Source organism: Staurois parvus, unplaced genomic scaffold (genome assembly GCF_062004578.1).
Source record: "Staurois parvus isolate SC_StPar_1 unplaced genomic scaffold, SC_StPar_1.0 ptg000210l, whole genome shotgun sequence".
Classification (NCBI taxonomy): Eukaryota; Metazoa; Chordata; class Amphibia; order Anura; family Ranidae; genus Staurois; species Staurois parvus.
The window spans coordinates 1,210,847-1,227,209 of record NW_028318006.1 but is presented as its reverse complement, the minus strand read 5'-3'; positions in this window follow the sequence as shown (position 1 = coordinate 1,227,209).

The window sequence follows — 16,363 nt, the reverse complement described above, 5'->3', positions numbered from 1 at the left end:
ATAATCACTAATAAAACAGCTGATGTCAATTTCAATGTTCAGGCCCTTAGGAGTTAATTTATCTGCCATATAAATCCATTTAGTTTCTCTTTTAGATAAATCCCTCACCATATTACTGCCCCTCCACTGAGGCAAAATCCTATCTACCCCAAAAAATGACACTCTAAAATGTAGCAATATGCCATGGTACTTGTATCTTATTCCAATGTTATATATGTGTTCTGCTATTCTTTTTTAAGGACTTATATACGTTAGCCCACAAGGACATTACAAAGCATATACCACATGAGTGGTGTTACATGTAATAAATTCAGAGATTTTAAATTCCTTATTGTTTGCTGAAAATGTGAATCTGGTTATACTCCTTAATCATTCATTTACCTGTTTACAAGCATTACACTTTCGACAGGCAAAGAAACCTTTCTTATCCCAAAATGTTGTCTGTTTCTTAGGGGGGTCTAGAATATTTTTAGCCACTTCACTATCCCCAAAATTAGGGGCTCTCCAGTAAATAAAAGGTGGATATTCTGGAAGCACTGGGCCTAACACCCTGTCCGTATGCAGGATGTGCCAGTGTCTCCTGAAAATACCCTCAACCTCCCTGTATTGTACATGGAAATCAGAAATTAAGCCCCACTCCTCTTTTTTATTATTACTGTTGTGTTTTCTCTTAAGCATTCCTCTCTAGGCACCTCTATTACTGCCTGGATTGTCCTCTGTATTTGGTCATTATTGTAACCCTTCTGGACAAATCTCTTTTTTATCACTTGAGACTGGTTCACAAAATCAGATTCTGAACTGCAATTCCTCCTGGCCCTCATTATCTTTCTCTTGGGGATATTTTTTAACCATAACAGATGATGACCACTCGACAAAGACAGATAACCATTCTGGTCAGTCGGCTTGAAATACACTTTGGTTAAGAGTTTACCCCCCTCTCTAAAGATATTAACATCTAGGAAGATGATCTGTTCACTACTCCATTGGTACTCTAATTTGATATTATTATTGTTATTATTATTATTCAGCTCCAACAAAAATTCTTCTAGGGCTTTCTCTGATCCTGCCCATATAAGGAACAGGTCATCAATAAACCTTCGGTAAAAGATGACCTCCCCCTTATTTGTGCTGAACACATGTTTATCCTCCAATTCTCCCAAGAAGAGGTTTGCCAGACTGGGCACAAACCTCGTGCCATTGCAACTCTCCTCTGGGAGGAAAACTCACCATTGTACCAGAAGTAGTTGTGGGAGAAACAAAAATCTAAAGCTCTATTTAAAAAGACTTTTTGTGCATGAGGGATGTCATCCCGATTCAGGGCCAATAATGCATCATCATGTTATCTTTTAAGTTCACCTGATCTAATAACTCTAAGAAATTCTTAGTTTGCGCCACGCTAGTTTGCAAAAATGTATCTAAATATTGCCCCAATCTAGTGGTTACCGATCCTAAACTATTTATGATCGGCCTGGCAGGGGGATTTTGTGAGTTTTCATGAATTTTGGGTAACGTATACTGTATATCATTGGAGTACAACAACTACTGGCTATTAAATATCTTTTTTATTTCTTAGTTAGTACCCTAGTTCTATACCCAAATTCTACTACTCCTTTCAGTTCTTCCTTATATCACTGGGTGGGATCTCTAATTAATCTGACCTATGTATCCAGATCTGCTAACATCGTGCTTGATTGTGCATGATAAAATAATTTATCAAGAATCACCACCTCTCTCTCTTTATCTGCCGGGCGGATCACAATCTCTTTCATTTTCTCTAGTGATTCTATCCCCTCTTGTATATATCTGGGATTCACATTTTATCTTGGGATTATTTCTTCCAAATCCCTTAATACTAAGTTTTTAAACACATCAACATGTTGGTTACCTGAATTAGCTGAGTTCAACAAGGATTTATTTTTTAGACCACTATTATTCACAGTTCCCATCGGAACTGTATTGGGATACTCTGGCCGGTATGGTATGGGGGGTCTGTAATGATGTACCCCTGCTCACCACCTCAACCCCTGGCCCTCATCCCTCTCCGATTGCCTAAAAAAGCCTAGGAGAATAAGGGTATGAATCCTCCCTTTATCCAGATAAAGGTTCATATTGATTACTCGTGGGCATCCCAAAACCATCATTCCTAGATACAAACTCAGATATAGCACCTACTAGTAAAAGTTCCTCTTCCCCTCTGTTGAGTTTTAATTCTTGGGGTTCTATTATTCTGATTATGATATATTTTAGACCTCAATGCATTAAGGGGTAGAGCATTAATCTGCTCTCTCTGTTGAATCTGACTAACATAATTAGATCCATTCCCTCCTCTAATACTCTCCCCTCCAGCTTGTGTTTCAGAATTGTCAGGAAGAATCTCTAACTCACCATTCCCTCCCTCCACTGTGCTTTGCCACAGATATACCATTTTATTTCTCAAGTCTGCTAAATTCCTATTACATTTTTGTACTTTCTTTCTTTATGTATCCTGATCTACCTTCTCCATCCTCTTTTTAATCCAGGCATTGAATTTAGCACATTGTTCAGTATCTTTAATGGGCTTTATCTTAGCTTGTAACCCTTTAATCTCATTACCCAAAATTGACATATTTTTCTTTTTCCTCTTTAATATCAGTTCCTGAAGCTTTAATCCTACTTTATTAAAAAAACCGTACCATTCTGATTCTGTTTCCTCATCCCTGAGACCATCTTGTAGGGCTACCTTCCATCTTAAGCTGCAAAAAATGCTCTTTTCTTTTAGGTAATGCTCCAGGGTGCATTATATCCCACCAGGCTTTCACCTGCTTTTCCAAAGCATTATCCATGGCTGTAGAGATACCACTATAATCCTCTTGAGGCTGAGCTCTTGTTCAGAGGAAAACAGTGTATCTAAATAAATTTGTTGAGCATTTAAAAAATTCACCACCTCCATAGCTGCTAGGGTTATCAAAAAACAACTATAAAACAAAAATGTGCTAAAAAGCATGCAACCAATGCACATTACCCATGTAAGAATGGTGAATACAACTAAGCTTGAGAGCTAGCTACTTTATGTTTAAAAACAACAATTGTCATGAATACTGTAGCAATCAATATAACATTAATCACAACAGCGCTCCACACTTTTAAAAGTTTGTGGCCTTCCACCAATTGGTGATGAAAAGTGCAACAAATCCCACACAGTCAGTGAGAGGTTTTCCTCTGGGTCAAATAGGTCACAGCTTCACTCCTCCACCTGTACCGTAGGTCCACACCAAGCGTTTTCCGCAGTGTTTTGCAGCAATGCACTACAGTCCATTTAACTTGATTTCCTATGGGACAGGTTCACATCTCTGCATTTTCACCCAGTGCGTTTTTTGTAAAGGGTCAGGGACTTTTTTAAATGCAAAAAGTTGCGTTTTTGGTTCTATAGACTTCAATGGAAACACTGCAGAAAAGCATGTAGTGCATTTTTGCTGTGTTTTTCTGCATTTGTGCTGCATTTTTGCTGCGTTTTAAATCTGCCTAGCAACAAGAAAAAAAAATGCAAAATGCAGCAAAAACACATGTGCAAAAAACGCACCACAGAAACAGATCAAACACAAACTGCATAGGTGTGAACCTAGCCTTAATCAGAATAGCAGATCAATCACCCTTTGTGCTTAGTGAACCACATCCCATCAGGATACAACACTCACCGCACATATTACTAATACACAAACAGCACTTTTATTCGATCATCCATTTAGGTGGATTCATCCAAAATCTTCCTTCCCCACAGTGGTACTTTAAAACTAAACATAAAAATAATGATCGCTTATCACAATCCCAATATGTTAGACATCAGACCTTTATTTATTGCTGTACTTTTAGCCTGGATCTTCTCCCTTTTCTAATGAAAATTTATATGATGTTTGTAGTTGAAAGTTTGCCTTTGTCTAGGTAGAAGAACTGTGGGGAGATCTTGTTCATATCCTACAATTTGCTGTTATGTCTGTTTATGATGCTTTCTTTCATAAATATATGAAGCTTGAAAAGTTAGCTGCCTGGAGTGCTGCATATTATTTACTTATATTGTGTTATTTTTGGGTCTTGATGAAACCCATATGATTTTAGCATGCTTATTTATGAAATTAACTCTTTATACATTAGTGTTGTGATTTGGGTGTGCATGAGCTTATTTTTTTATTTTATACATTCTCCTGGATACTGTTGTATACAGGGTCTACCTTCCACCAGAGAAGCTCCAAACATTCTGCTTCCATGTTTAGACACTATAGTCCAGGAGCTTGATCTTTTGCATTTGCATGATGGTCTTCAACCCAATGATGGAGCCTTTCAAAGCTGTTCCACTTTCCCAGTTTCTCTTCAGACCATTGCAACTTAACAGTCTGGTTTGTTTGTGACAAGAAGGTTCAATTATTAAACCATTCCATGCTGCTGACTCCCAAAAAGAGGCTTGCCCCAGTCTGGAGGTTCACAACTCCAGCCCTGGAGTCAAAGAGATCCTTCCTCCCACAGATGAGGAAGGTTTTCATGATGAATGCCAGCCTGCTGGGTTGGGGAGGAGTTCTGGACACTCTCTCAGTGCAAAGGACTTGGTCCCTGGAGAAAGCTTGTCTTATATTCTAAGTATTCTGCAGCTCAAAGCAATTTGGTTTTTCCGTCATTCCTGGACCTCTCAACCGAGACTTCATCTGCCCTGAATTCTGTTGCACACTACCATGGTATTGGCTTACATAAACCACCAGTGAGGAACAGATGTTCACATCTCAAAGAGAAGCTGATGAGATTCACATTGTAGCCATGTCTAGTGTGCATATCTTAGGCATGGAGAATTGGCAGTTGAACTTCCTCAGTCCTCAATATCTAGACTCAGAAAAATTATCTTGTCACCCTGGGCTCTTTCAAGACTTATGATGCAGGTGGGGGTTACCGAGCATGGACTTCCTGGCTGCCAGGTTCCAAAACAAACTGGGCAAATTTGTCTCCAGGTCCAGGGATCCTTCAGCCTTCATAGTGGACACTTTGGGGGCTCTGTTAGGTCAGTTCCACCGGATCTACACCTTTCTTCCTCTGAAAATCATTCCTTGCTGCTCCAGAGGATTGAGATGAAGGACATTTTGGTGATTCTCATTGCTCTGAGCTGGCTGTGGCACATGGACCTTATCAGACTCCTAGCAGTAGCTCCTTTGCCCCTGCCCCTGATGCATAGGAACCTATCCAATTCCGCTTTTCCTGTGCTCTTGAAAGCAATAAAAGTTACTTCTTCCATCACACCCGCAAAGCATATTTCTCATGGTATGAGGCAAGGAATTACTATCCCAGGAAATACTGTGGAATGAATCCAATCTTTTCTCTAGCCTGGTTTAGATTAGCATTTGGCCTTGAGTGCCAAAAAGAATCAAATCTCGGCCCTAATGATTCTTTTTCAAAGACTGCTTGCCTCTCACTCCTTGGTGAAATCCAGAGTGTCACTCATATTGTTCCCCCTGCACATTTCATCATGGCTCCGTGGTATCTCAACCTTGCTGTGCTGGTTTTCCCAGGAACTGTTCTTTAAACCTATTAGGGATATTCCCCTTTCTACTCTCACTCACAAGGTCGCCTTCCTTACTGCCATCCCCTCTGTGAGGGGAGTTTGAGTTGGTGGCCTTAATCTGCACAGAACCATTCTTGTGCAACACATAGACAAGATTGTCTTGGGGCCAAAGGCTTCTTGTCTTTCCAAAGTGGTTTCTTCCTTTCAACTTAACCAAGACCATGTTCTGCCATCTCTATGTCCTGCCCCACAACATCCCAAGGAGATTTCCTTCCCCTTTCTAGATATTGTAGGTGCTGTTCAAGGTTATCTCTCTGCTACAGCATATTTTAGAAAGGCTTCCTCTAGGGGACAAACTGTTTCTTGTTCCACTATCTCCAAATGAATTCCAAATCATCATTTTAGCCTATGTATTTAAAGGGAAGGTTTAACCTTACCTTGTCAAAGTGCACTCCATTAGACCAGTTAGTGCTTCCTGGGCTTTTCTGCATCAGACACCTGTTTCTCAAATTTGCAGGGCTGTTGCCTAGTCTTCTGTTTACATGTTCATATGTTCTTCAAATTTTACTGGGTGGATTTTCAGGCCTCACCTGATGCCATATTTGGCATAAGGCTGTTCAGGAATCTCTGTGAGCTTTATTGAGCCCCTTCTGTTAACCTGTTGTTCATATGGGCTTGTTGGCATTTGTTTGCTTTGCCATCCAGCCCTCTGTTGGACTTATTTGGGATGTTCCTGAATTACTCAACCTGTGTCCCTTAAGAAGACAGGATTTTTGACCATATTAGTGACATTCCATTTTGTATTTTTCTACAAGAAATGTACTTTTGTAACCTTTTGAGGTAAGTTAGCTAGCTGTCACTTTATACCAGGCTGAGCTGGTTCTAGCTGGTCTGTTTGATGGACATTTAGTAGATAAAGGCTGGATGCACATGCAGTCAGTACTGCACAATCCTCTAGAGGTGTATATAAACTGCTTGCTGTAGCCAATAAATTTTACAGTTCACTTATGTACTGCAAACCTATCAGTGTTAATTCCTGGTGTGCATATGTTAAAGGGCATTTTTCTTATACAACAAACAATCCAGTCTAAAACAACTTGGAAAGCCTGAGCCAGGAATGAACACAAGAAACCGTGCAGCAGAATGACCCCACACACGGACCCCATGGATCAGACACAAAAGGCATCTGGTACAAGACTTTTAGCCAACTTTCTTCTCTGTCTATGTTGTATAACGTTTGTGCTCCATTTTTCTTATGCAACAAACAATCCTTTCAAAAACATGACTTACCATAAAATCGTTTGTGTGGAGTATAGGAGACACAGGTTCCTCCTCTCTTCTTATAAGCCACTCCTACTTTTGCATAGCTACAAAACCAGAGCATAATGTGAGTGGGAAGGGTTATACTAGGTTGTACTTACAGCTTTGTTGACTAATGTCCAATTGTCTGAAGGTAGCAGCCTAACCCTATCTACCTGAATATTCATCCTGTGTCCTTTAATGTACTCCAACAACAGAATTATATGGTATATCAAAAATACTATTTTATATATAGGTTTAAGTACATTTTGTCATGTGATTTTGCACATGAAAACACCATTTCCTCCTTCTCCCCCTTTTTTTTCTTTGCACCCTAGCAAGTTTACCCCAGTAAAACATGGAAAACCAAGGGCAGTTCAAATAACCACTTGCCCTCCAGAGGATTTATCCCCCTTCCTGACTAGGCCATTTTTTGCGATACGGCGCTGTGTTACCTTAACTGACAATTGCCATGCAATGCTGCACACAAATGAAATTTAGTTCCTTTTTTTTCCATAAATAGAGCTTTCTTTTGGTGGTATTTGATCGCCTGTGCGTTTTTAATTTTTTGCACTATAAACAAAAAAAGACGGACAATTTTGAAAAAACAAACAAACAATATTTTAGACTTTTTGCTATAAAACATATCCAGTAAAAAAATTTTAAAAATCAAATTTCATCATAAATTTAGGCCAAAATGTATTCTGCTACATGTCTTTGCTAAACAAAAATCCCAATACGTGTAAGTTAATTGGTTTACATGTAAGTTATAGCGTCTACAAATGGCAGTATATATACTGGATTTTTTTTCTTTATACTAGTAATGCCTAACTGCCACTGACATCTCAATGAAACACTAATGCAGTGATCAGTGCTAATAAAAAGCACTGACACTGTACTAATGACTGGACAGGAAGGGGTTAACATCTGGGGCGATAAAAGGGTTAACTGTGTGCTGTGTGCTGTTTTACATGATGTGCTGTGCATGTGTTTTACTAGGAAAACATACTGCTGTGTATTTCGCTGCTGTGCAGAGAAGTTCAAAGCAGCATGTCCTTACTGGCAGGAAAGAGACCTGTGTTGTTTACATATAGGTCTCTCCCCTGTCAGTGATACTTGGCGATTGCCGGGTGCCGGTGAGGAATCTCCGGCCAGGACCCGGTGAGCAACATCTGTAGCCACCAATGACGATTCAGGTAGGGTGGTGTGTGCACCCCTACCCGGAAATGCAAAATCACATATAATCACAAGTGATTTTGCACAGCCCTGCCGCCCTGTAGCAGTAGTTCTGCTATAGGGTGGTCGGGAAGCGGTTAAAATATGAGTTCACCATTGGGAATATGTTACATGTTCCACTCGTTTTTAGGGTGGAACATGTAACATGTTCCCATAGCTGCAGCCGCACCCGCTTCCCCCCCACCCTCTGACAGATAATGCAAGGAGAAGTCTCCCCATACTGTTAGATTTGAAAACAGTGCGGCCGTGTGGGGCTCCACACACATGGCTGCGTCATTCATTCACGGACTTCCATGAATGAATGAACTGCAAGTCCTGACAGTCTTAGCGGCTGTGGGCTTGTAGCTTTTAATGAACTACTATGGAGCTGTGGAGCACCGTGGTATGTAATTCAAGCTTCCTGTCAGAATATCTGCTTGCTCGTACATCCCGTACAGCAAGTATATATTCTGACAGGTCTGCAGGAGACCTGCATGGCATCAGCGATCTACTTATTGTTGGTGCAATGCTTTCCAGGCTCCTTTGGACAAAAATAATAAATGCACATTTTTATACCTGCAAAAAAAAATGTGCATGTATCATTTTTGTCCAAAAGGTGAGTTTATCCTTTAAGCAAAGAGCAGGATCAAACTCAAACCAATAGCTGGTAACTGCCAACACTGAATAGACCATCAACCAAAGACCTGTGGTCTTTGGTTGATGCCAACACTGCATAGACCATCAACCAGTTACCAGCTATTGGTTTGAGTCTGATCCTGCTCTTTTGCTTAAACCCCCATTTGGGTAATATGATACTCTTCTCCCCCACAAGGAAGGATATATGTTGTTTCAATTTTTTCATGCCAGGTGATTTAATATTGCTTAGTGTTGCATGATCCTGCAATGGTGATCCTGAGGAAGGAAATGCAGCGAAACGCGTTGACCTTATACGCTTATTGTTTGTTCATCACAAACTTAGAAGACTGTATGCTGGTGCTAGACCATGATATTCATTGTTTTTATGCAAAATGTCTGTTTTAACTGGATGGATTAATAAATATTATTTTTTTTTATAGTTTATGTTGTATATTTATCCCATTGTGAGGTACATATAAAGTTTCTTTTTTCTGAGCAAGATAGTTCCACATTTATGCTTGGGTGTGTTTACTTATGCTTTCTCTTTTGTTCCTGCTTTGATTGAAAGTTTGGGAAGGTACCACAATGTGAATACTTCTAACTTGGCTCCTAATCACACATTGTCTCTTTCTTGCTTTACTGAAGTTAGTTTGTTGTCATTATGCAAACCTGGCAGGAAATGTTTTGTTATCTTTGCAGTAGGAAATATATAGACATGTGAGCGCTTTTGGAAGTTTGTTTACAGTATTGTAGCTAGAGGTTAGCAGATGTTAACTTAGCAAAGATGTAGAGCTGTGCTATTATTTGCTGAGAGGCAGCTATAGAAGGTGTAAGGAAACCTAGCAATAATAGTTATAAAAATTGGGCAAGTAAAGAAATTTACATAATTATGACTTTTAAAAAAGATTTTATTCCGCCAATGAACAACAAAGTAAAACAAGAAACTTTATATCCCTTTTTTCAGTCAATGACCTTAAGATGCCATGGTAGCTATCCTGTGGGAGACATAAGGAAGGATGCAAATTAACCACTTGCCATCCAGAGGATTTACCTCCTTAATGACCAGGCCTCTTTTTGCTACTCGGCGCTGCACTATTTCAACTGATAATTGCGCAATCATGCAATGCTGTACCCAAACAAAATTTACGTCCTTTTTTTCGTACAAATAGAGCTTTCTTTTGGTGGTATTTGATCACCTGTGCGCTTTTTATTTTTTGCACTATAAACAAAAAAAGACAAAATTTTGAAGAAAAACAATATTTTTTACTTTTGACTATAAAAAATATATAGTAAACTCAAACTTAGTAATACATTTAGGACAAAATGTATTCTGCTACATGTTTTTGGCAAACAAAATCCCAATAAGTGTATATTGATTGCTTTGTGTGAAAGTTATAGCGTCTACAAACTATGGTATAGATACTGCAATTTATTCAATTTTTTGCTATACAGCACTGCACTAGTTTAACTGACAATTGCACGGTCATGCAATATGGTACATAAATTAAATTTACATCCTTTTTTCACACAGAGATTTCTTTTGGTGGTATTTGATCACCTGTTCACTTTTTATTTTTTGCGCTGTAAACAAAGTTTTGAAAAAAAAAGTTTTGAAAAAGTGTATATAGATTATTTGGTGTGAAAGTTATAGCATCTGCAAATTATTGTACAGATAATGGAATTTACACAGCTTTTACTTTCTGACTGCCCATCACATTTCTTGAGGTGCTAAAATACCAGGACAGAACAAACACCCCCAAATGACCCCTTTTTAGAAAGTAGACACCCTAAGCTATCTGGCATACTGAGTCCGTGGAAGATTTATTTTTTTTTCCACAAGTTTTTGAAAAATGACAAAAACATTTTTTTTTTCATAAAGTTGTCATTTAAATGACATATTTCCCACACAAGCCATGGGTATATGTGGAATTACACCCCAAAATACATTTTGCTACTTCTACCGAGTACGGGGATACCACATGTGTGAGACTTTTTGGGAGCCTAGCCACATACAGGAGCTTTAAATTCAATGACCACTTTGACAGCCTGAAGGTGCGTAACTTTCTCATTTCACTTCCTCACTACTTATCACAGTTTCGGAAGCCCTGAAATGCCAGGATAGCACCAAACTCCCCCAAATTACCCCTTTTTGGAAAGTAGATACCCCAAGGAATTTAAAAAGAGGCATGGTGAGTATTTTTCAGATCTCATTTTTTCTCACAAGGTTTTGAAATATAGAAAAAAGAAAAGAAAAAATATGTTTTTGTTTTCTTTCTTCATTTTCTAAAAACTTGTGGCAATAAATGAGATCTGCAAAATACTCACCATGCTTCTTTGGGGTGTCTACTTTCCAAAAAGGGATAATTGGGGGGGGGGGCCTATCCTGGCATTTCATGGCCTCTGAAACTGTGATAGGTATTCAGGAACTGTAATGAGGAAATGAAGCCCTGTAAAAGCCTGACGGTGCTAATTGTATTTTGGGGAACTGTACTTTGCTAGACTGCCTTTTTTTTTTTGTCATTTTCCAAAAACTTGTGGTAAAAAATAAATTCTTTTATTGCCTCTCAGCAAATAGTTTGGGGTGTCTACTTTCCAAAAAGGGGTCGTTTTAGGGGGTGGGGGAATTTTATGCCCAGCATTAGAAGTTTATGCCACACATCATTCACTCTTCTAACCACCTGAAGATGAAGCCTTTTCTGACACTTTGTTCACATGAAAAAAAAAATCAGTATTTGTTGCTAGGAAATTACTTTGAACCCCCAAACATTATATATTTTTTAAAGCAGACACCATAGTGAATAAAATGGTGGGTGCTGCAATTTTATGTACTCGCACAGCGATTTTTCAAATGCAAATAAAAGTAAATTTTTTTTTTACTTTTAATGCACAAAAACACAATATATTGGCCAATTAGTTAGTAATATATAAAAGATGATGGTATGAAGAGTTAATAGATATCAAACATGACATGATTTAAAACTGCGCATGCCCCGTGCAATGGTGACAAACTGCATACATTTTTAATATCCTTAGGCAACGCTTTAAAAGCCTTTACAAGCTACCATTTTAGATTTACAGAGGAGCTCTAGTGCTATAATTACTGCACTTGATCTGACGTTCGTGGCGAAACCGCACATGCATGGTGCAACCGCTGTTTACATACCGGAACAGGGTCAATGCTCACATGCACAGGTGCGAACGCAAGGGGGCGAGGGTTCTTCTTTTTTTCTTTTAAGTTATTTTGATTTTTCTAAATTATTTTTACACTGTCCCTTTCTAATATCCCCTATAACTCCAATGTTCATTGTCATGTATTCTTTTTTGAGAAATCTGGGGTCTATCAGACTCTAGATATCTCCTCTGCCCTTACATTATCTAATCTAACCAAAATCGGTGTGATCAGATGCTTTCCCAATTTACAAAAGGCGCTGTTTATATCCTGCGAAGCTGAAGTGATGAAATGCTCATAGCTTCTGATTTCTTAGACTATAAAGATAATTGGCACCATTCTGGTCTCTAATCAGCTCTATGGTCAGCTGGCAGAAACACCAGCTGCATTCTCAGGTTCCCTCAATGGCACAGGACTGCCCTAGAAGGCTGTGAAAAGCAGTGGGGGAGGGGGGTCATCGTCTCCCACTGCTTGTAAAGGCAATCCTGCAGCTAATTAGCCACCAGGATTGTTTTTACATGAAAAAAAACGATACCAGGATGATGCCTGCATCCTGGTATAACCATTCAAAGTCCAGTGATGTACCAGTATGTTGCTGCTCCTTGTTGGGTATATATGCTATGTTCTTTTTTTTTATGCAGCCTGTGGGCTGAATGAAAAAAAGAGAAGAAATCTCTGCCAGAAAAAGTGTGTGGTATGCCCACCATTAGAATATACTGCCCACTTCTAATGGTGGGCACACATTAGGTTGCATAGTGCCACATGCGCCAATTCCAAGATTGTACAAATGTCTAAATAGTGGCACACTTGAATAAAAATTGTCAATGTGCCCCATACGGAAAAAGGATGACACCAAGTCCCAAACTATCTTGCCACTGCTCCCCATGTAATCTGGGCATTCGGGGGGCTCCACGTCACTATCTTTTCCCTCGTAAATCCGAAAGAAATTGTTTGAATGCAAGGTGGCCAGAAAAATGAATGAGGGACTCATCGACACAAATTTTTTGCTGGGGAGTATAGACATCTGCAAATTTCTGGTTAAGGTGATTTATGAAAGGCCGAATTTTGTGGAGCGAGTCAAATTCAGGGTCACCTCGAGGATGACAGAGTGTATTGTTGTTGAAAGGCATAAAACACATTATACTCTCATATCTATGCCTGGCCATGGCAGCACAAAGATGGGCATATGATGAATCCGGACTGTGGACTGATACAACTGCAATTAAATTTTTTTAGTAATACCAATGTTGAGGGTTAGGTCCCAAAAAAATGTAAATTCGGAAACCGTAATGGGTTTCCATGCGAATGGTCTGGCAAGGTTTGAATTTGGGTTGGCGGTGATAAATTGTTGTGCATATAAATTGCTTTAATCCACAATTAATGCATACAGATCTTTCGTGAAAAACAGCTCCAAATAAATCAAGGGGAGTATTTAACTAGTTGCCGACTGCAGATAGCTGAATGACGGCTGCACTGCGGCCGGCCAGTTCTGGGAGGGAATCATATGACATCCTCCCAGAACACGCCCGGCGATTTCCATGATCGCTGTGTCCTACGGACACAGTTGATCACGTGATGTGGTAAAGGGCCACTGTGATTGGCATCACATCACGTCCAATGACATGCTTATCACTGGGAAATGCAAATGCCGATTCTCCGCTGCACTTTCCTCACGCTGTCAGAGTGTGAGGAAAGTACTGCTGAGAACCGGTAGTTGTCAGAGCAGGGATAGGTACCGATCATCAGGGCACTGATGATCAGTGCCCTAATGATCGGTGCCCAGCAGTGCCACCCACCAGTTCCGCCCAGCAGTGCCACCCACCTGTGCCCAGCAGTGCCACCTATTTGTGCCCATCAGTGCATCCCAGCAGTGCCACCAGTCAGTGCCCAGCAGTTGTGCCAATCAGTGCCCAGCAGTGCCGCCAGTCAGTGCTGCCTATCAGTGCCGACTATCAGTACCCATCATCAGTGCCAGCTCATCAGTGCCACCTATCACTGCCGCCTATCCATGCCACCTCATTAGTGCTGCCTATCAGTGTGCATCAGTGCTGCCCATCAGTGCCGCCTATCAGTGCAGCCTCATCAACACACATCAGTGAAGGAGAAAAATTACCTTTTTTGCAAAATTTTATAATAGAAACAAAGAAACTTTTTTTTTTTGCCCTTTTTTTGTTTATAGCACAAAAAGTAAAGCACCCAGTGGCGAGTATAGACCACCAAAAGAAAGCTCTATTTGTGAGAAAAAAATGATAAAAATTTCATATGGGTATAATGTTGCATGAACGCACAATTGTCATTCAAATTGCAATAGCGCTGAAAGCTGAAAATTGGCTTGGTAAGGAAGGGGGTATAAGTGCCTGGTAGGCAAGTGGTTAAATTTGCTGTTTCCACCTGAATTCCGGGTTGGGGAGTGAATGGGGGAAGTACGGGTGCTGCAGAATTTTTGGGCTGCCAGTTGGGATCTGCAAGCACATCCTGAAGGATACTAGGGGCTCTACGAGCCTGTCTGCGAATTCTTGGTGGTTGTGGGACAATACTTGTGCACTCGCCACCGCATCAGCTTGTACTGCACTTATGGGACTCGCCACGTCACTAAGTGATACTGCAGTGCTGGTATATGAAAGACCAGGATGTACTAGGCCGCTGGTGCTCGCCAGTTCACCAAAAGGTAGAGCGGCACTAGTACTGGCACTCTGCTGCATATGAGAGTCATCAAAATTTACCGGCAAGTGCTAGCAGAGATCAGGCCTGATTCTGCGAACACTGCGGTTTTGTGTGCAATGACCTACTGACACTGCACTTGCTGGGGGAGAAGGGGGGGTTACGCATAGGGGCTAAACGCAGGTGCTGGGGCTGATCCCACTAACACTGTGTGTTTGGGGACACTATACTAATGTGTATGCTGGTATAGTGCTGATCTGATCAAAGATATTGATCCGTTCAGACACTATACTAGAAATGGAGGTTTATTGTGTATGAGCGTGTTCCTGGCAATCAAGGGGTTAAATGTGATTACTGATGTACTGGCGGGAAATCTGACGCTATCTGGGAGGGGCATGAAAAACACGGGAGCGCAAATCACGTATATACACCTGTGCCGCCCTGTAGCATTATTTCTGCTATAGGGTGGCCAGGAAGCAGTTAATGAAGCAGTTTACGTTATGGCTCTGCGTTACTTTAACTGACAATAGTGCAGTTATGCAATGCTGCACCCAAATTAAATTTACGTCCTTTTTTTTTCACAAATTGAACTTTCTTTTGGTGGTATTTGATTGCCTGTGCATTTTATATTTTTTTGCGCTATGAAAAAAAAAAAGACTGACAATTTTGGGAAAAAAACTATTTTGGACTTTTTGCTATTAAACATGTCCAGCAAAAAAATGTAAAAATCTAATTTCGTCATAGGCCAAAATGTATCCTGAGACATGTCTTTGCTATAAAAAATGCCAATACGTGTAAATTAATTGGTTTACGTGAAAGCTATAGTGTTTACAAATGGCGCTATAGATACTGGAATTTTTTTTTATACTAATAATGGTGGCGATTAGCGACTTATAGCGGACTGCAGCCAGCATTCTGACACTGGGGTAACTGACTTGGTGTCACTGACATCCCCAGTGACACCAATACAGTGATCAGTGCTAAAAAAAAACCCACTGACACTGTACTAATGGCACTGGGCAGGAATGGGTTAACATGAGGGGCAATCAAAGGGTTAACTGTGTGATGGGAGTGTTTTACTAGGGTGTGGGGGGTGTGTGCTTCACTGTAAGCACACTACTCTGGATGGCTCTGCTCAGCCATCCAGAGCAGTGTGCCCAAACTGGCAGGGCTGTTGGTAAACAATGCAGCCCTCCTCCCTGTCGGTGATCGCCGTTAATCACCAGGCGCCGGCGGGTAATCACCGGCCAGGAGCCGGTGATTGACACCTGGGGCCATGATCGGCAGAGCGGGTAGGGCGCGCTCCCTCCCTGGAAATGCAGAATCATGTATATATACATGATCCTGTGCACAGGGGCCGCCCTGTAGCAGTAAATATACTATAGGGCAGTCCTTAAGCGGTTAACCTAGAAAGTGTGCACCTAGTTGCAGATCAATGCGCCCTTTCTATATTGTGGATTAGTAAGTCTTCAAAATGGAAGCCATTACATAGTGAACAAATTGGGAAGAGCACATGCATCTTTGACTGTTGTGAGAGTATTCTGCATGTTTAAGTTGATGGGAACGTACAAAAAAACAGCCTATTAGAAAGGATCCCAGATATACACTCAGCAGCTCTTTGGTGCATGATGAGAATAAGGCCTTAGCGGGTGCTCACCTAGCACATAGGCCTCTATGACCTTCCATGACTATGACAAAGACATCCATCACAGCTGCTGGTCTCATTCCAGCATCCTGGTTTTGGCTGTGACATATTCTCCCTGTCTATCCACCTGAAAGGTGATTGATGTGGCCAGTCTCTGGGTGGAGCCCAAACCTGATTTAAGCCAGCCAAGCCTGCAGTCTCATGCTTGTGATACTGATTT